Source organism: Podarcis tiliguerta, assembly GCF_965153285.1.
Source record: "Podarcis tiliguerta genome assembly, chromosome: 5".
NCBI lineage: Eukaryota > Metazoa > Chordata > Lepidosauria > Squamata > Lacertidae > Podarcis > Podarcis tiliguerta.
The window spans coordinates 28,497,768-28,506,626 of NC_139538.1; positions in this window are offsets into that span (position 1 = coordinate 28,497,768).

An 8,859-nucleotide genomic window follows, 5' to 3' on the forward strand; every position below is an offset into this window, starting at 1 on the left:
GAGTCTGTAACCTGAAGCGTATGTAACCTGAAGCATATGTAACCCGAGGTACCACTGTACTGTAAATTGTAAAACAGAAAATTAATAAAAATTATATATATAAATAGAAGATCTGACAAATTTAAAGGGGATAAGGCTATCAATAGCTACAAACCCTGATGGCTATGTACTTCCTCTAAGATCAGTTGCAGCATGCCTTGGAATCCCGTTTGCTGAAGACCAACAGCAAGAGAGGGCTATTGCCATCCTATTCTGCTTATGGAGTTTCCAGACAGTATCTGGTTGGCCGCTGTGGCAAACAGGGGCTGAACTAAATAGATCTTTGTCCTGAGCTAGCAAGTCTCTTCATATATTCCCATGTTTATAAAAAATATTAAAGGGGCTGCAGGAAGTTAAACAGAATTGATACAGTATGTTAAACAAATAATGCAGCCCCTTCCTAATCTCAGCACAGTACATTAAAGATTATGTTAGGTATAATTACTCCCGCTAACAAGAGCCAAATAGCTAGGGAAGATGAACTAAAAGGCAGGGTCTGGATACAGAGCCAAAAAGTACTGTACGTTGGCTGAAAGTAAATTGTAAGAGACAATAAAGTTCATTGTGAAAATGCTGACACCAAAATCCTGTGAGCTGCCAGCGATTTTCCTTTCTGTGCAGACAAGCACCTGACAGTAAATGAATGCATTTATAACGCAATTATAAAGTGCATGGGAAAAGAAGCTCCCATTTGCTCCAGTTGGAGCTTCCCCGTCCTTTGTGCAAATGGCAAGTGTGTGTTGGGGCAGGGGGATACTGATCTGGAACAGGACTGCAATACGGGGCAAATGAATAAAGACCCCCCCCCATGCCCCTTCCACACACCACACCAAGGTCCTAATCCAGATTGGTCTTCTCACACTGGCTATTTGTCCAAGAAAAATCACACGCTCGAGGGCAGACCACACAATTAATGTTGTGGCCCTAAGAGCAGTCGATCTAAGGAAGTTTGTGAAAACAAAGCTGTATGCCCCCACCCCTCTAACAGGCCCCCCACCCCATTCCATGTTTCACAGAAGGACCACCTCCAACCCCTTTGGGCAGGCTTTGGGTAAGTATAGGTGGCCGCAAGGAATATGTGAGACAGAAAACTTTCATTTTCTGAACTTTCTTACGTTAGCTTATCTTTGAAACCAAGACATAATACTCAACATTTTGTGTTAATTACATGTTGTGATTCTGGTTCTTGCTTTAGCAATGATCTTGGCAGTGGCCATTGACCTATGTGCCTTTGGTTGGTTTTTGCAAGCCGCTTTTTGTAGCGTTCCTGGTCATGTGAACTCCACCTGTTCATGTGTTTGTGCTCACAGTCTATTCAGGTGACCATCTCCAAATGTCAACACAGGTAAGTGGCCTTGTGCTAAAGTCAGACCATTGCTCCATCTAGACAAGTATTATATCTGCCAACAGGAATCTTTCCCAGTCCTCCCTGGAGATGCCAGGGATTTAACCTGGGACATCCTGCATGCAAAGCATGTCCTCTACCATTGAGCTATGACCCTTTCCCCAAGGTCTGTGGATATCCATTGCATTTGGTTATGTTGTCCAAACAGGGGTGTAAGTGTTCTGTTTTCCAACAGCAAGGCTGCATAATTTTTGTTGCGATCAACAGTTTCTTAATCAGTTTCATCCATTATATCCTTCAGAGATCCTAACAGTCACAAAAGTCCTTACCCAGCTGGTGTAACCTGAGAATAATACGTTGTGAACAGGGTAATCAATATCTCACAAGCTTGGTGCTGTAACCACTGTACTACACTCTCTACCAGCCAGCTATTTGTGAAGTTTTACGCTTGACCCCCTCCCCTTCACCACACTTGTACAGAGTAAGCTACATTGGCCGTTTTCTTCTTTTCTACGTGGAAAAAAAGACATGTCCTCACTAGGCTTTGTCCTGATTTTTTCCTGACAGATTTGGTCTGCTTTGCACAAGGGTTTATATATAGAAGGCTCTCACACTATGAACAACAAAATTAGGGCACTGTCATTTATGACATCAGGAAATTAATATGCCAAGGGGGGAAATGATAGTATAAAAGGGATACTTTAGCCAGCACAAAAACTATTCAACCCTGCCAGCAGTGGCTCCTCTCTTTATATTTGCATATTTGCCCTGAGGGCTAATAAATATATGCAAGCTATTTTGTTATGATGGCTCTTTATTTGGACTGTTGGGAACAGATGACAAAATTTATAATGAACAAATTTTTGAGGAATGGAAAGGGGGCTGTTGTATTTGGGCAGCCACAGCGAGACTGCATATATATAGGAAGAGTGTGTGCGTGTGTGTATAGAGAGAGATCAGATAAAGTGGTTTCTAAGCACTGTCACAAGCTCTGTGAAGGTGAAGGCAGCTGCATTAAAATTGTCACCAGGTAGAAAAGTCAGCAATATGGTATGGCGTAACATCCATAACTGGATTCAGCTAGAAAGTTTGTAGTGGATAGGGTCAATGGAAGGGCAGCTGCTGACATCACATCATGGTCTAGAGGTTCTGACCCTCAATCATAAGCTTTGTAGAATGCAATTCAGCATAACGTTATTGAATTCACCTTTAGATTAAGAAGGGCCTCATTGACATATAATGTTTCACGTGCAAGGTATTAGCTGGGCATCTGCTTAATTTTGCACACTTTGCAGCTAGACCAGACTGTATGTTTGCAATTCAGAGACATTTTTAAGGCCCTTGACAGTTTGAATTTTTCATGAAGTAACATCAAGTGACATTCTCCGTGCAGCTAATTCTTATTCAGGTAGTGTTCTGTTCACATGTATGCCTGCTGGCTCAAGACTCAAGGGTATGAGTTTAAACTGTCCTTTTATCATCTATCACAGTGGTGGCTATCCTTTAGCCCTCTAGAAGTTGCTAGACTACAACTCCTTCTATCTATTCAATAGCGGGGAGTGCCAAGTACTGCCTGGGAATTTTTAGAAACCAAAAATATATTGTGATTTATTTATTATTAGATGGATAGTGTGATTTGTGAATTCGGTCACATCACACCAAAAATTGGGTGAAGTCATGCCAAAGTCATGTTTTGACCGACCACCTTGATTCAAAATGGCACCTGGTGTTCAAACATCCATGAAGGCTACCTCTCCCATCTTGGGAACCCTCTTGCCAAGTTTGGTGACAATATCTCAAGAGGCAGTCAAACCCATGCAAAAAAAAAATGTTTTGGTCCATTATTTTGATTCAAAATGGTGTCCAGCATTCAATTGTAACAAAGTCTGCTGCCTCCACTTGGAAGCCCTTGTACAGGGTTTGACAGCAATATCTCAAGTGGCAACCAAACTTGTGACAAAATACAGGTAAAGTTATGCTGAAGTGATATTTTGGTCGGCCGTTTTGGATTCAAAATGGCAGCTGGCAGCTCAGCATCAGTGAAAACTGCCACCCCCACATCAGGAACCTTCATGCCAATTTTGGCAATAATATCTTTAGAGATGTCTGAATGCACAGAGAACAAGCAAATCGGCAAACCATTTCCCAAAATATATAGGTTTATATCTCACTTTTCCTCTGAAGAATTCAAGATGGCATACATAGTTTTTCCCTTCCTATTTCCCCCCTCACAACAATCCTGTGAAGTAGGTAGGACTAAGGAACAGTGATGGGCCCAAGATATGGAGGGCACAAGGTTGTCAAAGGCTGCCTTGCCGCAACTTGGCATGAAGGAAGGATCATATTCCTAAAAGAAAGCCTTGTTTATTTTAAAATGCATATGCCAATTTTCTAAATGTGTTGCCTACAGAGATACAATATAATAACAAGTTAAATAAGTAGATAAATAACAATGCAAAACTCACATACAGCTAGGAGCCATAAAACTCTGTAGCTGTAAGATCTGGATGTTGACATTTGATTTTATTAAGTCAAATCAGTTCCTTAGGAGATACTTTAAAAAGTGATTGACCCAATTAAACATGTTCTAGTTAAGGAACAAATAGGGTGATGATATTTTAAATGCACTGTCGTGGGGCTGGCTCGTCATGTGAAACTTTTCCACAGGAATTGTGTCTCTGACTTGCTTCTGGCTACTAAAGAAGCCAGACATCAGACTCCATTCCCCTTGTGTCTCTTCTTTTTAGCATGCATTAGTAATCACAGTGATTTACAACCCAGGTTCAATCCAACAGTTAATTTAATTCTACTTTTCACCCAACTCTGAATCTGCTTGAGAATTAGGGCAGAATCGCCTGTTACTTAAAGTGCCAATGACCATAGATTGTGTTTGTGTTGTGCTCCCAAATGCATATACAAGTAAATATACAAATTCACTTATTGAAGATATTTGGGGCAACATGCCTTTGGATGTTATACCAACAAAAGAGGAATCCATGGGGCTGCTTTTCAGCAATATAGTATGTATAGAAGAAATAAGTGGAATAACAATCTGAGATCAATCATGATAAAATTGTAAATAATTTTTAATATAATAAAACTGCAGTTAACTCCATTACACTAAGTCAGGCATAGGCAAACTTGGCCCTCCAGATGTTTTGGGACTACAACTTCCATCATCCCTAACCACTCGTCCTGTTAATTAGGGATGATGGGAGTTGTAGTTCCAAAACATCTGGAGGGCCGAGTTTGCCTATGCCTGCACTAAGTGGTGAGCGTACCATGCATATTTGCTGCGCATGAATATGCAGTGCATAAGTCGAACTTTCTTTAGTGATTCTTTCCTTAGAAGAGTTAGTCCTTAATGGGAAACCCATTGGCTTATCCTGTGTGAATATCCCTGACCTTTCATGTTACGGAGAGACCACTGTGGTGAACATAAACATGGGACAAGCCCAATGAAGGACACTGCCAGCTGCTTCTTTCTAATTCCAGTGTACTAACATGTCTGGTTAGGGTAGGTGTTATGTACTGAGTTGAATAGGATCCAAACTGCAGCAGTCTGATTGGTCCTAGAACAATAGGATCCAAAAGGCAGCAGTCTGATTGGTCCTAGAACAATAGGATTCAGAATGCAGCAGTCTGATTGGTCCTAGAACAATGCAGCAGTATGATTGGTTGGCAGGAACCACCCAATCATGCTCCAGATAGAAGTGAATCCACAACCTGATTGGCTTACAGTAGAATTCCGGAATTAGCCAATCATGTGCAGCCCATTGTGTAAATAATGTATATAAAGCAGATACTTTGAGGGGACTGGCATTCATTCCTCCTCACCACTATGAGCTGAATAAAGAGCATGAAATCACTTTGCGACTCTGAGTATATTTCACTGGCGACGAAGGTGGGATCCCGCTGAGCTGACTGCCACACACAGCACCGCAGCACCGCCACCTGCCGCACCGCTGCCTCGCACCGTGTATCCAGGCTTCAGCTCCGGGACACAAGGAACTCAGAATGGCAACCAACAGCAGCTTCTCGCCGTTCAACCCAGCATCTGGAGACTGGGAAGCGTACGCCTCCCGTTTCACCTTCCTGCTAGAAGCCAAAGGGGTCACCGATGAAGAAGACGCCAAGAAGAGGGCAATATTCTTCAGCGTCTGCGGAGAGGAGACGTTTGAAATCGCCCGGGCTCTCCTTGCGCCTGAAGACGTCGCTACGGTTCCATACAAAACAATAATGGAACAGCTGAAGGGGCACTTTTCGCCACAGCCCTCAGAGGTGGCTCGGCGAAATGCCTTCTACGCAAAGCGGCAAGCCCCTGGGGAAACCATAACTGGGTTTGTGACCTCTCTCCGCCAAGCCGCCCGGTTCTGCAACTTCTCAGAGCTGGAGAACATGCTTCGTGACCGCCTCGTCGGTGGCCTGAGGGATGAGAAGCTGCAACGGCGCCTCTACGCTAAGAAGAACCTAACTTTCCAGGTTGCTCTGGAGGAGGCCCTGGCAACGGAAGCTGCCGAGAGGTCGATGCAAGAGGCACGGCCGAGCCAGCCGCCCCAACCGAGGGTCCACCACGAAGACCTCACCGACGACTCAGGATCTGACAGGGAGGAGGTGCACCGAGTACAGCAGCGCACTCAAGCAGCCCACATACCACAGCTGCCTCGACGAGAAGGAGGAAACTGCGCAAGCTGTGGAGAAAGTCACGAGAGGAGGACCTGCCGTTTCCGCAACGCAGAGTGCAGGCAGTGCAGAAAATCGGGACACATCGCCCGGGTGTGTCGGGCTCGGCCCACCCGACGGCAGGCATCAGATGACCAATCCAAGAGCCCCAGGTCCCGGGGCCCAACGCACCAAGGCAACTCAACGGAGCTCACGGACTTCCAGGTATACCAGTTGCCCCACCCCAACGTAGAGAAAATTTATGTAGAGGTACAGATAGAGGGGGCCCCATGCCGCATGGAGCTTGACACGGGTTCAACTCTATCCATAATCTCGGCAAGGACGTTAAGGAAACTGTGCCCTACTGGGGGTCCCAAACTCAGGCCGGCCCCATTCACCCTCCGGGACTTCCAGAAACGTAAGGTCCCCACAATGGGGGTGGGGACCTTCAGGGTGCAATACCGAGGGCGGACGCGGCAACTGGACTTGCTTGTGGTCAAGGGCCCCTACATTAGCTTACTGGGATTGGCATGGTTTGGACCACTGGGGCTAGCCGTCACCGGGGTGAACCACACTAGCTTACAAGTGGACGTGGACGCCATATGCAAGGAATTTCCGGGGGTTTTTGATGGGAAATTGGGACAGTATACGGGGCCCCCCATTGCTCTACAGCTTGACCCCGCAGTACGACCAGTCAGGCTCAAGGCCCGCCGGGTCCCGTTCGCCCTGAAACCCCGTATAGACGAGGAATTGGACCGGCTCGTGGAGCAAGGAGTGCTGGAGCCGGTGCCTAATGCCCCCTGGGAAACCCCAATCGTCACACCCGTCAAGCCTAATGGTTCGGTCCGCATCTGCGCAGACTACAAATGTACCATAAACAAGGCCCTCACGGCCCATGCATACCCAGTGCCAGTGGTCAGCCATGTCCTTGCCACCCTGGCTGGGTCGAAAATTTTTGGCAAGCTGGACTTGGCCCAAGCATATCAACAGCTACCAGTAGATGAGGCCACAGCAGAGGCACAGACGATTGTGACGCACAGAGGAGCGTTCAGGGTAAAGCGGCTGCAATTCGGTGTCAGCGTGGCACCAGGCATATTCCAGAATCTAATGGACTCTCTCCTTAAAGGAATCCCTGGCGTCACCCCCTTCTTCGATGATGTGTTGATTGCCGGGCCCACACCAGAGGAGTTTGAGGACCGCCTCCGCACCGTTCTGCACCGTTTCCAGACGGCGGGTCTCAAGGTGAAGCGGGAAAAATGTCTACTAGGAGTGCCTCAGGTGGACTTTCTGGGATTTATGGTGGATGCAGAAGGGGTCCACCCGACTGGGGACAAGGTACGGGCCATTTGCGATGCCCCAGCGCCCAAGAACAAGACTGAGCTTCAGGCCTTTTTGGGACTATTGAACTTTTACCATTCCTTCCTTCCCCACAAGGCAGCGGTAGCAGAGCCCCTACACAGACTCCTGGACAAGCGGGCCCCTTGGGTGTGGGGCCAGCGCCAGGAGGCCGCATTCCAGGCAGTCAAGGACTTGCTTGTCTCAAACTCGGTCTTGGCACACTTCGACGAGAGGCTGCCGGTGGTGCTAGCATGCGACGCCTCACCCTATGGCATTGGCGCTGTCCTGGGACACCAACTCCCGGATGGAAGAGAGGTACCGGTGGCATACTTTTCCCAGACACTCAATGCAACCGAGCGGAACTACTCGCAAATCGACAAGGAGGGTCTGGCAATCGTGAAGGGAGTAAAAAAATTCCATGATTTCTTGTACGGGCGGCCCTTCACCGTGGTGACTGACCACAAGCCGTTGCTTGGCTTGTTTGCCCCCGAAAAGCAGACCCCCCAAGTGCTGTCTCCTCGCGTCCTCAGGTGGTCAATTTTCCTTGCCAGCTACCAGTATGCACTGATTCACCGCCCTGGGAAGGCAATGGGCCATGCGGACGCCCTCAGCAGGCTACCACTACCGGAAACAGGCCCCGACCCAGCACCTGCACAAGAGGTTATGAGCCTGGAGCTGCTTCCCGACCGCCCCATTCAGGCACAAGAAGTTGCACACCATTCCAAGAAAGACAGGGTCATCTCCCGGGTCCTGGACTGGGTGTGGAGGGGATGGCCCAGCAACAGCCCTGGGCCAGAATTCGCTGGCTACACAACTCGCAAACATGAACTGTCGGCCCACAAGGGGTGCCTGTTATGGGGAAGCAGGGTCGTTGTTCCCCAGCCCCTCCGCAAAAGGGTCCTCACAGCCGTACACGAGACACACCCAGGGGTAGTAAGAATGAAGGCCCTGGCCAGGAGTTATGTGTGGTGGCCGGGGATCGACGGAGAGATAGAGGCCTGGGTCAAACACTGCCAGGCCTGCCAAGAATCCCGCCCAGATCCCCCAAGGGCCCCAGTCCAGTCCTGGGAGTCCGCCCGAGCACCATGGTCACGCCTGCATGTGGACTTCGCTGGCCCCTTTCAGGGGAAAACATTCTTCATAGTGGTGGACTCCTACACCAAATGGCTGGAAGTCGCACTGGTACCGTCCACTTCTGCATCTGCAGCCATCCGGGTACTACGCAGGCTGTTTGCAACCCACGGGCTCCCTGACACTCTCGTCTCAGACAACGGGACTGCATTTACGTCAGGAGAATTCCAAACCTTCACAGCGCAGAATGCCATCCGCCACATCCGTTCGGCGCCATTCCACCCTGCCACCAATGGCCAAGCAGAACGCATGGTGCGGACCACCAAGGACACCCTTCGCCGCATGACGCAAGGGGATTGGGAGTACCGCCTTGCCACATTCCTTCTAGCACAGCACAGCACCCC